The sequence below is a fragment of the Wolffia australiana genome, chromosome 1 (assembly GCF_029677425.1).
Source record: "Wolffia australiana isolate 7733 chromosome 1, ASM2967742v1".
NCBI classification, from domain to species: domain Eukaryota; kingdom Viridiplantae; phylum Streptophyta; class Magnoliopsida; order Alismatales; family Araceae; genus Wolffia; species Wolffia australiana.
Genome location: NC_135835.1, coordinates 28,350,071 through 28,365,478, shown reverse-complemented (window position 1 = coordinate 28,365,478; position 15,408 = coordinate 28,350,071). Strand labels below are relative to the sequence as shown.

Below are 15,408 nucleotides of genomic sequence, written 5' to 3'. Positions count from 1 at the left end.
GCAAATATATAGGATATCGTATAGTAGATCTTTAGTTTAAGTTTGCATCCATTGTAACAGATTACAACACATATAAACATTCAAATAATGACCGTTGGTCCTCGTTCTAATCCTATCCGTTATAACAGATATATGTGAATGGATCGTGACTGTTGGTCCACAATCTAATCCTGTCCCTTATAACGAACATATTAGAATTGGTCCTACTCTACTCTTAATCCTATATTTAATCCTAACCTCTGTGCCTCTAACTACTATAGAATACTTATTGATTCCCTAGAGCTGGCAGGTGAATGTAGCAAGTTTTCTGACTCCTCAACAGGTAGAATTTCTGCAATTCGAGGATCATCCAGAATATAACCACGTTGGAAACGACAATGCTGAAGCACCAGCCGACGCCGCCGCTGGACGAGGAGTACAGTCCTCACTGCAAGCCCTCCGATGCTTTCCTCGTTTGCATTACAATTGGCACCGTCGTCCCCTGCCAGGATTTTCTTTTGCAAGTCCACCATCACTATTCCTTCTCCAACAACAACGACGAGATGGTTTCTTCGGCAGCTGGTCTCACCTCACTGATTTATTCGAAATCTATTTGTGAAGCTCATCTTTCTAGATTGGCCTATTTGAGGCAGTTTCACGAAGTCCATCTGGCCTGCGACGAACTGACCCTATCACTTCCATATTTAACTTGTAAAAGATGCATGAAATTATCTACTAGTAATAGAGATCCTACAACCACATTAGTATGCAAAATTATATTCTAGAAGTATATATTCCGATACATATAATTACTTTTATTGTTCTTATTATGTCCTACTTCCGTCTCTACGTACTCGATGAGAGCTCTTTTAAACTAAATAAAATCTATTCTCTCCCTATTTCAATTAGTCTAAAGCTTTATCATATATTTATGTATATATATATGTAACTATACAATTATATACAAACAATATACCTTTAATAAAATATTATATTTTTCTTATCTATGTTTATAATCACTTCTCATAACTTGAACATATATAATTGAAAAGTCCGTTTATTACTGTTATTACTGTTATTATTATTATTACTATTATTATTATCATTATTATTATGTTCCACTTTGTCGGTTCACTATTCTGAAAAACGAGTACCGAATTCCCAGCCTACCAAAGTTCTTATATCACAACGTACTATACTGGTGTGCTTTTTTTCATCACACATACTATTAATCAAATGGAATAACCTTCTTATCTGTCTCCTTCCCTTTTTTCCCTTCTCCCTTTTCCCCTTAGCTCAACTCCAATCTCCATAAAACCATAGGCCGGCGTTGCAAAGATAATGGCTTGTGAACAAAGCTCGTTGAGGCAAACGAGAACATTCAAGTTGCCAACAATTACAAGGAAACGTCAAGGCTGCACGCGTGACAAGCTCAACAAATCTCACTTGAGTATCCAAGAAAGCACGAATGTGATTTGATGGAATCTTTAGACGTAATTATAAAATTCCTGCAGTCAAAGCCCTGGCGCCTGAGCATCTCCTCTGAATCCTCCCATCGCTCTTCTGGAGGCGACGCTGCGTCCAAGTCGCGGAAGTCGATCTGCCACATTCGCCGCTGCTCCCACCCCGCAAGGAAGAATGAGAAGGCAAGTTAAATGATCTGCACTCGCTGCACGTTGAGCCGGAGATCAGCGTGGCAGATCAACTTCCGCGACTTTGACGCGCCGTCCCCCTCGGATGACCGATGGGAGGAATCTGTTGAGAGTCTCGGGCGCGAGGCCGTCGACTTCAAGAAGACGAGGAGAGACGAACTTGACTCAGGGTTGCCCGCTTCCTATCTACGGCCCTTCTTATTCCTCTTCATATATAAATGCAGCCTCGAGCAACTCCCAGAAAATAAAATCATCTTCTTTTCCGACATCTAGCAAAAGAAAACCAAGATGATGGGTAAAACGATGCTCTTCGTTGTGCAGAAAATGATGAAATGGAAAGAATCAACTCAATGAGAGTGACTGATTTGCGCACCGGTCACTAATACAGTTTGAATGTTTTGGGGCTGAAGATAATTCAGGCGGTTCCCCCCTGCGCGACTGATGTGCCGTCTCAGGGAGGATAGTAGGCTCAATGGTGGGCGGGGGGCATTGGACAGAAGGGAGCTCACTCTCACCATTCTCTATATTTGAAGGGATTTGAGGTGGCCCTTTCAATACGTGGCTCCGGCCTGGTTCGTCGCCGGGTTCATGGCTCACTAGGGTAGGGCCACTAATGCGCCCACATTGGAAGTTAAATCAAAATCCTCCACTGATCTGCCCATATGCTTCTCAAACGGCGGGGTTGTTCCTGAAGACTCTGGAAATATGGAGGAACCATCGGGGAGCCGTAGAATGGCATCTTGACCTTGGGTGTTGCCTATGGGTAAGAAAACGTGAATAATGTCCCTGACTAAATCACACTCTCTGAATCAGAGAGATAGAGAGAGATCTAGGAGGACATGGATAGAGAGCGGCCGACCGAGAGAAAGATAGAGACCGAGAGAAAGGTATCGAGAGAGCGAAATAGATTAGGCGAGACTGAGCGGAGGAAAAAGAGAGAAATAGAGAGAGAAACCGATAGAGAGAGACCAAGATAAAGATTTTTCGAGAGCGGGAAAGAGAGAAACAGAGAGACGGAGAGACAAAATCATGGAGAGAGAGAGCAGGAGCAAGAAAGAGAGCGAAAAAAAGCAAAGACAGAGCGAGAGTTAGAGAGAGAAAGAGGGAGCGAGAAATAGAGAAAGAAAGAGCGGGAAGAAGATTCACGGCGAGATAGATAGGAGAGGGAGAGACAGAGCGAGGCATCGAGAGAGAGAGAGAGTGAAAGGAAGACTGACACAGAGAGAAAGTACGCGAGACAGTGAGAGAGAGAAAGAGAGACAGCGAGAGAAAGATAAACCTAGGGAGAGGGAGAACGAAAGACTGAGAGAGAGACAGATAGTATGCGAGAGAGAGAGAGAGAGACAAAGAGAGAAAAGCGAGAGAAAAAGAGATCGAGAGAGAAAAAGGGAGAGAAAGAAAGAGAGATAAAGAGCAACAGAGACCGAAAGAGAGGAAGAGTGCAAGAGGAAGAGAGAGAGAAATAACATGAGAAAGAGAGGAGAGCGGAGTGAGTGAGAGAGAAAGAGAGCATCAGAAAGATAGTGCAAGAGAGACAGAGAAAGAGGGAGAAACAGAGATCGAGAGCGAAAAAAAGAGAGAGAAAGAGAGATAGGTAGAGCAAAAGAGACCGAAGGAGAGGAAGAGCAAGAGAGCAAGAGAAAGAGAGAGGGAGAATTAACATGAGAAAGAGAGAAGGATAGGGGAGTGAGGGAGAGGGAAATAGAGCACCAGAAAGAAAGATAGATGGGAAGATAGATAGACATATATATATACAGAGAAAGAGAGAGAGAGAGAAGAAAGCGAGGGAAGGCAAGAAGATTATCGAAATGTGTCGCACACTTCGAATTCCATAAATACTATTGTCGGAGGGGAGGATATCTCCTTGCGTCTAAAAGTTACCATAAATACTATTAAAGGTTTTCTGCTTCAGCTCTACCGGCCAGAAAACATTAGCGCCAGCCTTTGACAAACTCTAATCGTCCAAGAGTTGGCTAAATGAAAACATTACTACCCTTAAAGAAGATCCGGCCAAGGATCGAGGAAATAGATAGCGATCTGCGCACAGAGGAATGAATTAGAAAGTGGAGAGAAAGAGAGAGAGTCGTCTACGGTTGCACGCCAAATCGTTGAGGAAAATGCCAATGAGAAAACAACAGGTTTCGTTTCCTTACCGAGACCGTCGAAGGATTGGACACTGCTCGGCGTTTGCGTCCGCGCCGATCCATGGCGAGCGGCAGAGAAAGACAATGCTAAAAGAACTGGTGAATAGAGGAGAAACTTAAAGAAGAGGAGAGAAAAGTGTGGAAGGGACGGACAGTGTATTGGTACCATGAGAGAGAGCAAACACGGAGCGAGTCATCCGAGATAGACCTCTCGAGTGGCGGGGTCGTTCCAGAAGATTTTGCACCAGATGAAAGAACCGTCGGCGTCATACGCAGGCCGCTTGACCTTCCGCATCACATTGGGTAAAAAGCATCAAAAGCTTTAAACCAGTCTCACAGCAAAACCCCACGCTCAGGACCAAAGAGAAAGATAAAGAAAGACGTAGAAGAAGAAAAAGAGTGAGAGAAAGAGAGAGAGCGAAAGGGAGAGAGGAAGAGAGAAAAAAACCAACAGCGAGAGATATGGAGAAAGAAAGGTGCGGATAAAGGCACCATTTATCACGATGATAGGAGTATCAATCAGAAGAAAGATTGCCAGAAATACCGAAAATAACCACTTCGTTTTTAGTTGGTTATTTCACGAAAGATATGGTCCGTTCGATCATGGCAACGGTTGTGCTCACACTGTTTGGGCCACGTGGGACGAGGGGTAAAGTTTGTTTTCTCCCTCTAACGTTTATGCATATATCCATTTACTGTTAGTGGAAATGTATGAAAGGAAACAACGGAAGTTTTAGTTTATTGTTCATTCTTTGATCGGCCAACCTCTCTCTCCACTTGAGGTGTTTAACTATTGTCCGAGGATCTCGTTTGATTCTTCAGGAGCTGACAACCGAGAGAGACAAAGATTGCGACAGCGTGACAAAGTAAACCAAGAGAGAAAGACCAGAAGACGCAGAGAGCGAGAGAGGGATCCGTGCAAAGAAAAGTAACCAAAACTGAGAGAGTCCGTGAGCGAGAATGTTCTAAACAACTCTCCAACTGAAACCCCACGCTCCTGAAAGAAAGAAAGAAAGATAAAGAAAGATCAATAAAAACATAGAAAGAGACCAAGAGAGGGAGAGACAAAGAGCGACAAAGAAAGAAAGAAAGAAACCGAGACAAAGATAGAAAAAAAAAGGCCGAAAGAGGGAACGACAGAGACAGGAAAAGAAAGTAAACCACGAGCCAACGACAGAAGAGAGAAGAGAGAGATTGCCCGACAGACAGAGCAAGCGACATTGAGAGAGAGAGAGAGGATTATTCGGAGCGAGCTAGAAAGGCAGACCGAGAGGAAGAAATAAAGCGAGCTAAAGAAATCATAACCAACAGAGTGGGAGAACGACCGACCGCGAGAGGGAGAGAAAAAAAGAGAAAGATTGACCGAAAGAGAAGGCGAAAGACAGACCGCGAGAGAGATAGAAAGATTGACCGAGAGAGAGGGAGAAAGACAGACCACGAGAGAGAGAGAAAAAGAGAGAAAGATCGAAAGGGAAAGAGGGAGAAAGACCGACCGAGAGAGTAAAAAAAATAGAGAAAGATTGACCGAGAGAGACAGAGAAGATGGACCATGAGAGTGAGAAAAAAGAGAGAAAGATTGATTGATAGTGAAGGAGAAAAGTAGAGAGGGACAGCGAGAGGAAGTAAATCGAGAGAGGACATGGACAAAATGAATGAGAGAGATTGTCCGACAAGAGAGAAAGCGAGACTGAGAGAGAGCAGAAAAATTACCGAGAGTGAAAATGTGCGGGAGAGTCAGAGAGAGAAGGTTGGGATAGAATCCCAACTGCCACTCCTTGGCAGCACAGGTCTTGGTGGAAGAGAACAAGGGAGAAGAAGAAGGAAGAATAGACCAGAAGAAAGAAACCCTCGTTTTAAGAAAAAATGATTCACATTGTCCGTTTTATCAAAGGAACTTTAAGCGGGAAAGGAAGAGAGTGCTGAGCGGGAAATAAAATAAGCCATTTGTGGGACCCTGTCGAGGTCAAACCCCACAATCTCCCCCTTGATCTTAACATAATTCCCCGTAGATGATTCGAACTCCTAGCTTCATCCGTAGCTCCCCGAACTTCACGCGTCCAAGAGCTTTCCTGAATATGTCAGCCAGCTGTTCTTCTGAACTGACATGATGCACATTAACTTTACTTTCTTCAATGTCCTCTCTGATAAAATGAAACTGTGTGTCGATGTGCTTTGAGCTACTATGGTAGACGGGATTCTTGCCAAGTGCAATGGCAGATCTGTTGTCGACCATCAATCTCACAGGTTTCGGACGTTCTCCTTTCAGTTCTGCAATCAACCTGGCCAACCAAATTCCCACTAGTGCTCTTGTGGTCATCAACATCTACAGCGTGGTCACTATCACAATAGCCAACCCGCTCTTGTTCTCAGACTGCTTTCTCATAACATAGACCAAGGTCTAATGTCCCCTTGATATACCTTAAGAGCCTCTTCACCGCCGTCACTTGTTCAACCATCGGTGTCTCCATATACCTGCTTAGAGTTCCCACATAATAACTTAAGTCAGGCCTGGTATGAGTCAAATACCTTAGGCTGCCGATCAAATTCCGGTACTCCGTGGAGTCAACTAGAGCGGACGAGCCTTCAACAGTAAATTTCTGTCTTGCTTGAAACCGCGTATGGACTAGGTTGCAATTCATCATCCCACTCTGCTGTAGAATCTTCATCGCATAACCTCTCTAGCTCAGTTTGATCTGCCCATCTAATTGAATAACTTCTATGCCCAAGTAAGAGTTGAGCAATCCCAAGTCATTCATCTCGAACATGTCCATCATCTCGCCCTTGAATGCCTCAATGTGACAGCTCTCTAGCCCGGTCACGATCAAGTCACCAACGTACACTCCCACGAGCAAGTGCACATCATCTGCAAGCTTCATGTAGACTGCGTGCTCCTGGACATTCCTGGTAAAACCAATGGAAATAAGAAAGTTATCCAACTTGGTATACCATGCTTGCGGTGCTTGTCTTAGGCCATACAAGGCCTTCTTCAACTTCAGAACCATATGCTCTTTGCCCCTCTTTATGAACCCCTCGGGTTGCTTCACGTACACTTCTTCTTTTATCTCTCCATTGAGAAAAGCTGACTTGACATCAAGATGATGCAAGTCCCATCCTCCTTGTGCTGCTAGAGCCACCAAGATATGGATAGTGTTCATTCTCGCCACTGGTGCAAACGCCTCCTCGAAGTCAACTCCAAGCTTTTGGGCGTAGCCCTTCGCGACCAGTCTGGCCTTGTGCCTCACCACTTCTCCTTGTGAGTTCTTCTTGAGCTTGAAAGCCCACTTAAGGCCGATCATCTTGGAGCCTTTTGGTGGATTCACTAGCTCCCATGTCAAGTTCTTCTCAATGAAGTCAATCTCCTCCTTCATGGCACGTCTCCATACCTCAATCACCAAGCACTCTTCTTGGTCAAGGTGGACTTGCTCGGTGTCTTCATAAACTCGGTGTAAACCTCTGAACCTCCTAGGCGAGCTCTCTTCAGTAGTGAGAAGAGGATCTCCTTCCCATCGTTCAACGCTCACTTCATGCGGAGGTGATGCAAAATCAGCTTCCTCCACCGGTATCTCATCCACCTGACCATCACGATCATCAGTTAACATAGGAAAATCATGAGAGAGCGGGCTACCTTGCTTCTTCTTCACTTTAGGGACATCCCAATCCAACTTTGCATCTTCTTCAAAGATGATGTCTCTACTCACATGCACCTTTCCACTGTTAGGGTCATAGTAGTGATAAGCTTTAGACCTAATTTCATAACCGATGAAGACCATAGGCTTGCTTCGGTCATCTAACTTGTTCAAATGCCCCCCCAGTACTTTCACATGAGCTGTGCAGCCAAAAATTCTAAGGTGTGCAACCTTCGGCTTTGACCCTGTCCAAGCTTCCTACGATGTAGCTCCTTCTAGGCTTCTAGTCGAAGCACGATTCATGAGGTACACGGCAGTGCTCACGGCCTCTCCCCATTGCTCCTTAGGTAGGCTTCTCCCATTCAACATAGATCTCACCATGGACATAATAGTCGGATTCCTTCTCTCAACAACACCATTATGCTGCGGAGAATGTGGGGCCGTCAAGTGTCTCTTTATCCCATGCTTATCACAATAAGCGGAAAACTCTATTGAAGCAAACTCTCCTCCTCGATCAGTCCTGAGAACTTTGACCTTCACATTCTTCTCGCCTTCGAAGATCTCCTTAAACTATGTGAAAGCGTCAAGAGCTTCAGACTTCTTCTTCAGCAAGGCAACATAAGTGAGTCGACTAAAATCATCAACTATCAACATAAAATAAGGATTACCATCCGATGTCGACGGAGTAATCGGACTGCATAAGTCAACGTGCAGCAACTCAAGTGGTGTCTTCGCTCTATATGCTGATGAAGATGGAAATGGAGCTCTCGAATGCTTGCCTCCTATGCAACTTCGACAAAACTGGTCTGGAGACGGTAAAGAGGGTAATCCTTCGACCATCTCTCGATCAGCCATCAACTTTAATGCTAGGTGGTTGAGATGCCCATAGCGCTCATGCCATACTCGGGCAAAATCATCAACCAAAACCAAACACCCTTTGATAGTGTTTAACTTCAACAGATACAAATGGCCATTGGTCTTCTTTACAGAAGCCAGCAGTCCGTTATAACGGATAGATGTGAATCAATCGTCACCGCTGGTCCTCAATCTAGTCCTGTCTGTTATAACAGACATATTATAAGTGATCTTGACCTTTGATATGTTCCTATCTAGAATTGAATCCTATCCCTCTATCTTTCATCCTAATCTACGTTTAATCCTATATTTAATCCTAAAGTCTATGTCTCTAATGATTGATAAGGATCTGGCTGCAACATATTCCGGCATAAAGTGGAAATCGGTCTCTATATGTTTTGTCCAGTATAGTAAATACTAGATTGCCAGCCACGTATGTAACGCCGAGATTTCGTCTGAAGTTCTTTCTCCCATGTAAGCATTCTTAGAGCTGTGCTCGTCCAGGTAGTAGAGTCAACTTCTAACTGTTCCTCGGAGAAGAACTTTGTTGGTTGCCTTGTCCTTCACAAGACAAAAAGAGTCATGAAATTTGACAAAAACATCGTTATCAGATGTGAGTTTTTTAATAGATAATAAATTCTTAGTTATAGACTGAACATGTAATATGCTGATTAGAGAAATAGTTCTCTTGCAGGTAGTATGGAATATGGAACATGTAATATGCTGTTTAGAGAGTGCCAGGAATTTAAGAATTTCCAATGGCTAAGATGTGCAAACCTGTGTCATTTCTAATTTTCACGCGATCATGTCCTTCATAGCTTTGAGCTTGTTGAAAGTTGTTCAGATCAACTGTAACATGATGAGTAGCCCCGCGGTCGGGGTGCCATCCTTGTTGTTCAGCAGAGTAAGCGTGAGGTTGACTAGCGGCTCTGTTCTGATGATTGTGATGGTTGCCTGATGATAATCTGATAAATTCCTAGCACTCTCTTGCATGATTGTCGAATTGTGAACAGATCTGACATCTAGGTTAAAAGTGTTGATTTATTCCACGACCACGGCCTTGATTTCGCTATTGAGGGGTATCAGTTATTGAGCCATGCCATTGATCAGTATTTCTTTCAGTTCTTGAGCCATATCATTGGTCGGTATTTCTATTGGAGGAGACTTGATGGAGCTGTCTTTGGGCTGAGTTAGCCATAAGAGGAAAACCATTTGAATTTTCCTTATGATGATGTGTTAAATAATTATCATGGGCTTTCAGGTTTGTAACTATTTGTTCAAACCCCGTATGATGAATATTGGCATTATGCTGATGACAAGTTGAGCATATTCCGAAGGTAATCCATGCAAGACGTTGTAGATTTTAGTGGGCTCACTTACAGGATATATATGATATATATATATGATATCGTATACTAGATCGTTGGTTTAACTTTGCACCCCATGTAACAGACTACAACGGACATAAACATTCAAATAATGTCAGTTGGTCCTCAATCTAATCGTGTCCCTTATAATTGATATATGTTAATTGATCGTGACTGTATGTCCTCAATCTAATCCTGTCCGTTATAACGGACATATTAGAAATGATCCTAATCTACGTTTAATCCTATATTTCATCCTAACCTCTATGTCTCTAACGAGTATAGAATACTTATTGATTTATTACTATCTAATCTTAGTTGAGTCCCTATTGCTGGCAGCTGACTGTAGCGCGTTTTCTGACTCCTCAACAGGTACAATTTCTGACTCATCCAGAATATAACCACATTGGGAATGAGAATGCTGAAGCATCGGCTGATGCCGTCGCTAGATGAGGCATATAGTCTTCACCGCAAGCCCTTCGACGCCTTTCTCGTTTGCATTACAATTGGCGCCGTCCTCCCCTGCCAGCATTTTCTCTTGCAAGTCCACCACCGCTATTCCTTCTCCGACAACAACGACGAGATGGTTTCTTCCGCAGCTGGTCTCGCCTGACTGCATTATTCAAAATCTATTTGTGAAGCTCAATTTATAGATTGGCCTATTCGAGGCTTTTTCGCAAACTCCATCTGGGCGGCCACAAAGTAACCTTATCACTTCCATTTTAACTTAGAAAAGGTGCATAATATATATATATATATGTAATGTAGATCATACAACCACATTATCTTACAATATTAGATACGACTAGTATATAATCTGATACATATAATTACTTTTATTGTTCTTATTATGTCCTACTTCCGTCTCTACGTACTCGATGAGAGCTCTTTTAAACTAAATAAAATATATTCTCTCCCTATTTCAATTAGTCTAATGCTTTTATCATGTATATATCCAATCAATATACCTTTAATAAATTATTATCTTTTTCCAGTCTATGGCAATAATCATTTCTTATAACTTGTACATGTATATTAATAAAATTCCGTTATTATTATTATTATTATTGTTATTATTATTATTATGTTCTACTTTGTCGGTTCACTATTCTGAAAAAAATAATACCACATTCACAGCCTACTAAAGTTCTTATATCTCAACGTACTATACTGGTGTGCTATTTTACATAACACGTAGTATTATTCAAATGGAATAACCTTCTTAGCTGTCTCTTTCCCCTTTTTTCCTTCTCCCTTTCCCCCATAGCTCAACTACAATCTCCATAAAAACATGTGCCCGTATTGCAAAGATAATAGCTTGTGAACAGAGCTCGTTAAGGCAAACGAGAACATTCAAGGTGCCAACAATTACATGGAAACGTCAATGCTGCACATGTGACCAGCTCAACAAATCTCACTTGAGTATCCAAGAAAGCATGAATGTGATTTGATGAAATCTTTAGATGTAATTATGAAATTCCTGCAGTCAACGCTCTCGCGCCTGAGCATCTCCTCTGATTCCTCCCATCGTTCTTCCGAAGGCGACACCACGTCGAAGTCGCGGAAGTTGATCTGCCACGTTCGCCGCCGCTCCTACCCGGCCAGGAAGAATGAGAAGGCAAGTTTAATGATCTGCATTCGCTGCCTGTTGCGACGGAGATCGGCGTGGCAGATCAAGCTCTGCGACTTCGACGCGGCGTCGCCCTCGGACGAGCGATGGGAGGAATCTGTGGAGATTATCAGGCGCGAGGCCGTCGACTTCAAGAATATGAGGAGAGACGAACTTGACTCAGCGTTGCTCCCCTCCCATCTACGGCCCTTCTTATTCTTCTTCCTCCATTAATGCGGCCTCGAGTAACTCCCAGAAAAAAAACTCATCTTCCGTTCCCACATCTAGCAAAAGAAAACCAAGACGATGGGTAAAACAATGCTATTCGTTGTTCAAAAAATGATTAAATTGAAAGAATCAACTCAAAGAGAGCGATTGATTTGCGCATCTGTCTTAATGCAGTTTGAATGTTTTTGGGGCTATCTGTCTGGGCCGAGGATAGTGGGCGACAAATGACCCCACTCTACGGCCCGGTTCATGGCTCATTGGGGTAGGGCCACTAATGAGCCCACATTGGAAGTGAAATCAAAATCCTCCACTGATCTGCCCATATGCTTCTCAAACGGCGGGGTTGTTCTTGAAGACTCCGCAGGAATGAAGGAACCATCGGGGCCGTAGAGTGGCACCTTGACGTTGGGTGTTTCCTATGGGTAAGAGAACATGAATAATGTTAAACCTGTCACTGACTTAAGCCACACTCTCTGAATCAGAGAGATAGAGAGAGATCTAGGAGGACATGGATAGAGAGCGGCCGACCCAGAGAAAGAGAAAGTCCGATAGAAAGGTATCGAGAGAGAGAAGACAGCGCGATCGGAGGAAGTAAACCGAGAGAGATAGAGAAAGCGAGGAAGAGAGACTGAAATAGATTTGGCGAGACTGAGAGAAGGAAAGAGAGAGAAATACAGAGGGAAACAGATAGAGAGAGACCAAGAGAAAGATTTTTCGAGAGCGAGAAAGAGAGAAACAGAGAGAACGAGAAACAGAATCATGGAGAGAGAGAGCAAGAGCAAGGGAGAGAGCGAGAAAAAGGCTAAGAGGGAGCGAGAGTGAGCGAGAGAAAGAGAGAGCGAGAAATAGAGAAAGAAATAGCGGGAAAAAGATTCACGGCGAGATAGATAGGTGACGGAGAGACAGGCTTAGCGAGACGAGAGAGAGAAAGCGAGGCATCGAGAGAGAGAGTGAAAGTAGGACTGATCGAGAGAGAGAAAGTACGCGAGACAGTGAGAGAGAGATAGACAACGAGTAAAAGATAAACCTAGAGAGAGGGAGAACGGGAGGCTAAGAGAGAGACAGGTAGTAAACTAGAAAGAGAGAGATAAAGAGAGAAAAGCGAGAGAAAGATTGACTGAGAGCGAGGGAGAAAGAATGATTAAGAGAGAAAAAAGAGAGAAAGAAAATGAGAGATAGAGCAACAGAGACCGAAAGACAAAAAGAGCGCAAGAGGAAGAGAGAGAGAAATAACATGAGAAAGAGAGGAGAGCGGAGTGAGTGAGAGAGAAAGACAGCATCAGAAAGTTAGTGAAAGAGAGACAGAGAAAGAGGGAGACAGAGAGATCGAGAGAGAAAGAAAGAGAGATAGGTAGAGCAACAGAGACCGAAGGAGAGAAAGAGCAAGAGAGCAAGAGAAAGAGAGAGGGAGAAATAACATGAGAAAGAGAGAAGGATAGCGGAGTGAGGGAGAGGGAAATAGAGCACCAGAAAGAAAGATAGATAGGAAGATAGATAGACATATATATATACACAGAGAGAGAGAGAGAGAGAAGAAAGCGAGGGAAGGCAAGAAGATTATCGAAATGTGTCGCACACTTCGAATTCCATAAATACTATTGTCGGAGGGGAGGATATCTCCTTGCGTCTAAAAGTTACCATAAATACTATTAAAGGTTTTCTGCTTCAGCTCTACCGGCCAGAAAACATTAGCGCCAGCCTTTGACAAACTCTAATCGTCCAAGAGTTGGCTAAATGAAAACATTACTACCCTTAAAGAAGATCCGGCCAAGGATCGAGGAAATAGATAGCGATCCGCGCACAGAGGAATGAATTAGAAAGTGGAGAGAAAGAGAGAGAGTCGTCCACGGTTGCACGCCAAATCGTTGAGGAAAATGCCAATGAGAAAACAACAGGTTTAGTGTCCTTACCGAGTCCGTCGAAGGATTGGACACTGCTCGGCGTTTGCGTCCGCGCCGACCCATGGCGAGCGGCAGAGAAAGACAATGCTAAAAGAACTGGTGAATAGAGGAGAAACTCAAAGAAGAGGAGAGAAAACAGTGGAGGAGAGGGACATTATATTGGTACCGTGAGAGAGAGCAAACAGGGAGCGAGTCATCCGAGATCCAACGACGGTAGACCTCTCGAGTGGCGGGGTCAATCCCGAAGATTCTGCACCAGATGAAAGACCCGTCGGCGTCATACGCAGGCCCTTCCGCATCACCTTGGGTAAAAAACATCAAAAGCTTTGAACCAGTCTCCAAGGAAAACCCCACGCTCAGGACCAAAGAGAAAGATAAAGAAAGACGTAGAAGAAAACAGACACAGAGACCGGGCGAAAGAGAGAAAGACACCAACAACGAGAGATGTGGAGAAAGGAAGCTGCGGATGAAGGCACCATTTATCATGATGATCGGAATATCAATCAGAAGAAAGATTCCCAGAAATACCTTAAATAACCGCGTCGTTTTTAGTTGGTTATTTCACGAAAGATATGGTCCGTTCGATCATGGCAACGGTTGTGCTCACTCTGACGTGGGACGAGGGGTAAAGTTTGGTTTCCCCTCTAACGGTTATGCATGTATTCTTTTACTGTTAGTGGAAATGCATTGAATGGGAACATTGGAAGAAATGCATGAGGGGTAAAGTTTGGTTTCCCCCTCTAACGGTTATGCATATATTCTTTTACTGTCGCAATGTTGTTTTTCATTCTTTTATCTGTCTGTCTCTCTCCACTCGGGTGGTTTAACTATCGTCCAACGATCTCGTTTGACTCTTCAGGAGCTAACAACCGAGAGAGACCAACATTGCGACAGCGGGACAAAGTAAACCAAGAGAGAAAGACCGGAAGACGCAGAGAGCGAGAGAGGGATTCGTCCAAAGAAAAGTAACCAAAACTAAGAGAGTCCGACAGCGAGAAAGTTTTAAACCACTCTCTAACTGAAACCTCACGCTCCTGAAAGAAAGAAAGAAAGATCAAGAAAGATCCATAAAGACATAGAAAGAGACCAAGAGAGAGAGAGAAAGAGCGACAAAGAAAGGAAGAAACCGCGAGGGGAATAAAAAAAGAAGCCGACAGAGGGAACGACAGCGACAGGAAAAGAAAGTAAACCGAGAGGCAACGACAAAAGAGAGAAGAGAGAGACTACCCGACAGAGAGAGGAATCGACACTCAAAGAGAGAGAGAGAGAGGATAGTTCAGAGCGAGCGAGAAAGACAGACCGAGAGGAAGTAATAAAGCGAGCGAAAGAAATCATAACCAATAGAGAGGGAGAACGACAGACCACGAGAGAGAGAGAAAAAGAGAGAAAGATTGACCGAAAGAGAGGGAGAAAGACAGACCGCAAGAGAGAGAGAGAGAGAGAAAAGAGAGAAAGATTGACCGAGAGAGAGGGAGAAAGACGGACCACGAGAGAGAGAAAAAGAGATAATGATTGACCGGGAAAGAGGGAGAAAGACAGACCACGAGATAGAGAAGAGTGACCGAGAGAGAGAGAGAAAGACAGACCGCGAGAGAGAGAAAAATGGAGAAAGATTGACCGGGAGAGAGGGAGAAAGACAGTTCAAAAGAGTGATAAAAAGAGAGAAAGATTGAGCGAGAGAGAGGAAGAAATATAGTCAGCGACCGCGAGAGTAAGTAACCCGAGAGAGAACGAAAAAAAAAAGCGAAAGAGAGTGATTGCCCGAGCGTGAGAGTGCAAGCGAGACAGAGAGAGAGAACGAGAGTTTCCCATGTGAGTTTATTTTTACAAACCTTATAAAAAGGAAAAAATATACATTTACATCTCAATTTACTCTATCCCCACCTTATTGTGGCTTTCTGTCGAACCCCTCTCGGCTGTCCACAGAATCACCCGTATATGTCATAAAGTCTTCATATAAAGCATATAGAGAAATATACTTACATATATCCTTAGTCGACCTCTCTCTGGCATTCTCTCAAACTTTTCTCTGGGAGGTTCGACGGAA

At 43.6% G+C, this 15,408-nt stretch overlaps 2 long non-coding RNA genes across 2 annotated transcripts; both read right to left on the bottom strand.

The window, feature by feature from the left end:
- Positions 1-1,355: 1,355 nt before the first annotated feature.
- Positions 1,356-4,290, bottom strand: LOC144717042 (uncharacterized). The gene is made up of 3 exons (XR_013585042.1): positions 3,942-4,290; positions 3,785-3,871; positions 1,356-1,900 (listed from the first exon to the last, which is right to left on the bottom strand). It is a non-coding gene; the product is annotated as an uncharacterized LOC144717042 (long non-coding RNA).
- A 6,658-nt stretch (positions 4,291-10,948) lies between these two features.
- LOC144717035 (uncharacterized) lies at positions 10,949-14,059 on the bottom strand. The gene is made up of 3 exons (XR_013585040.1): positions 13,528-14,059; positions 13,371-13,457; positions 10,949-11,876 (listed from the first exon to the last, which is right to left on the bottom strand). It is a non-coding gene; the product is annotated as an uncharacterized LOC144717035 (long non-coding RNA).
- Between the last annotated feature and the right edge of the window lie 1,349 nt (positions 14,060-15,408).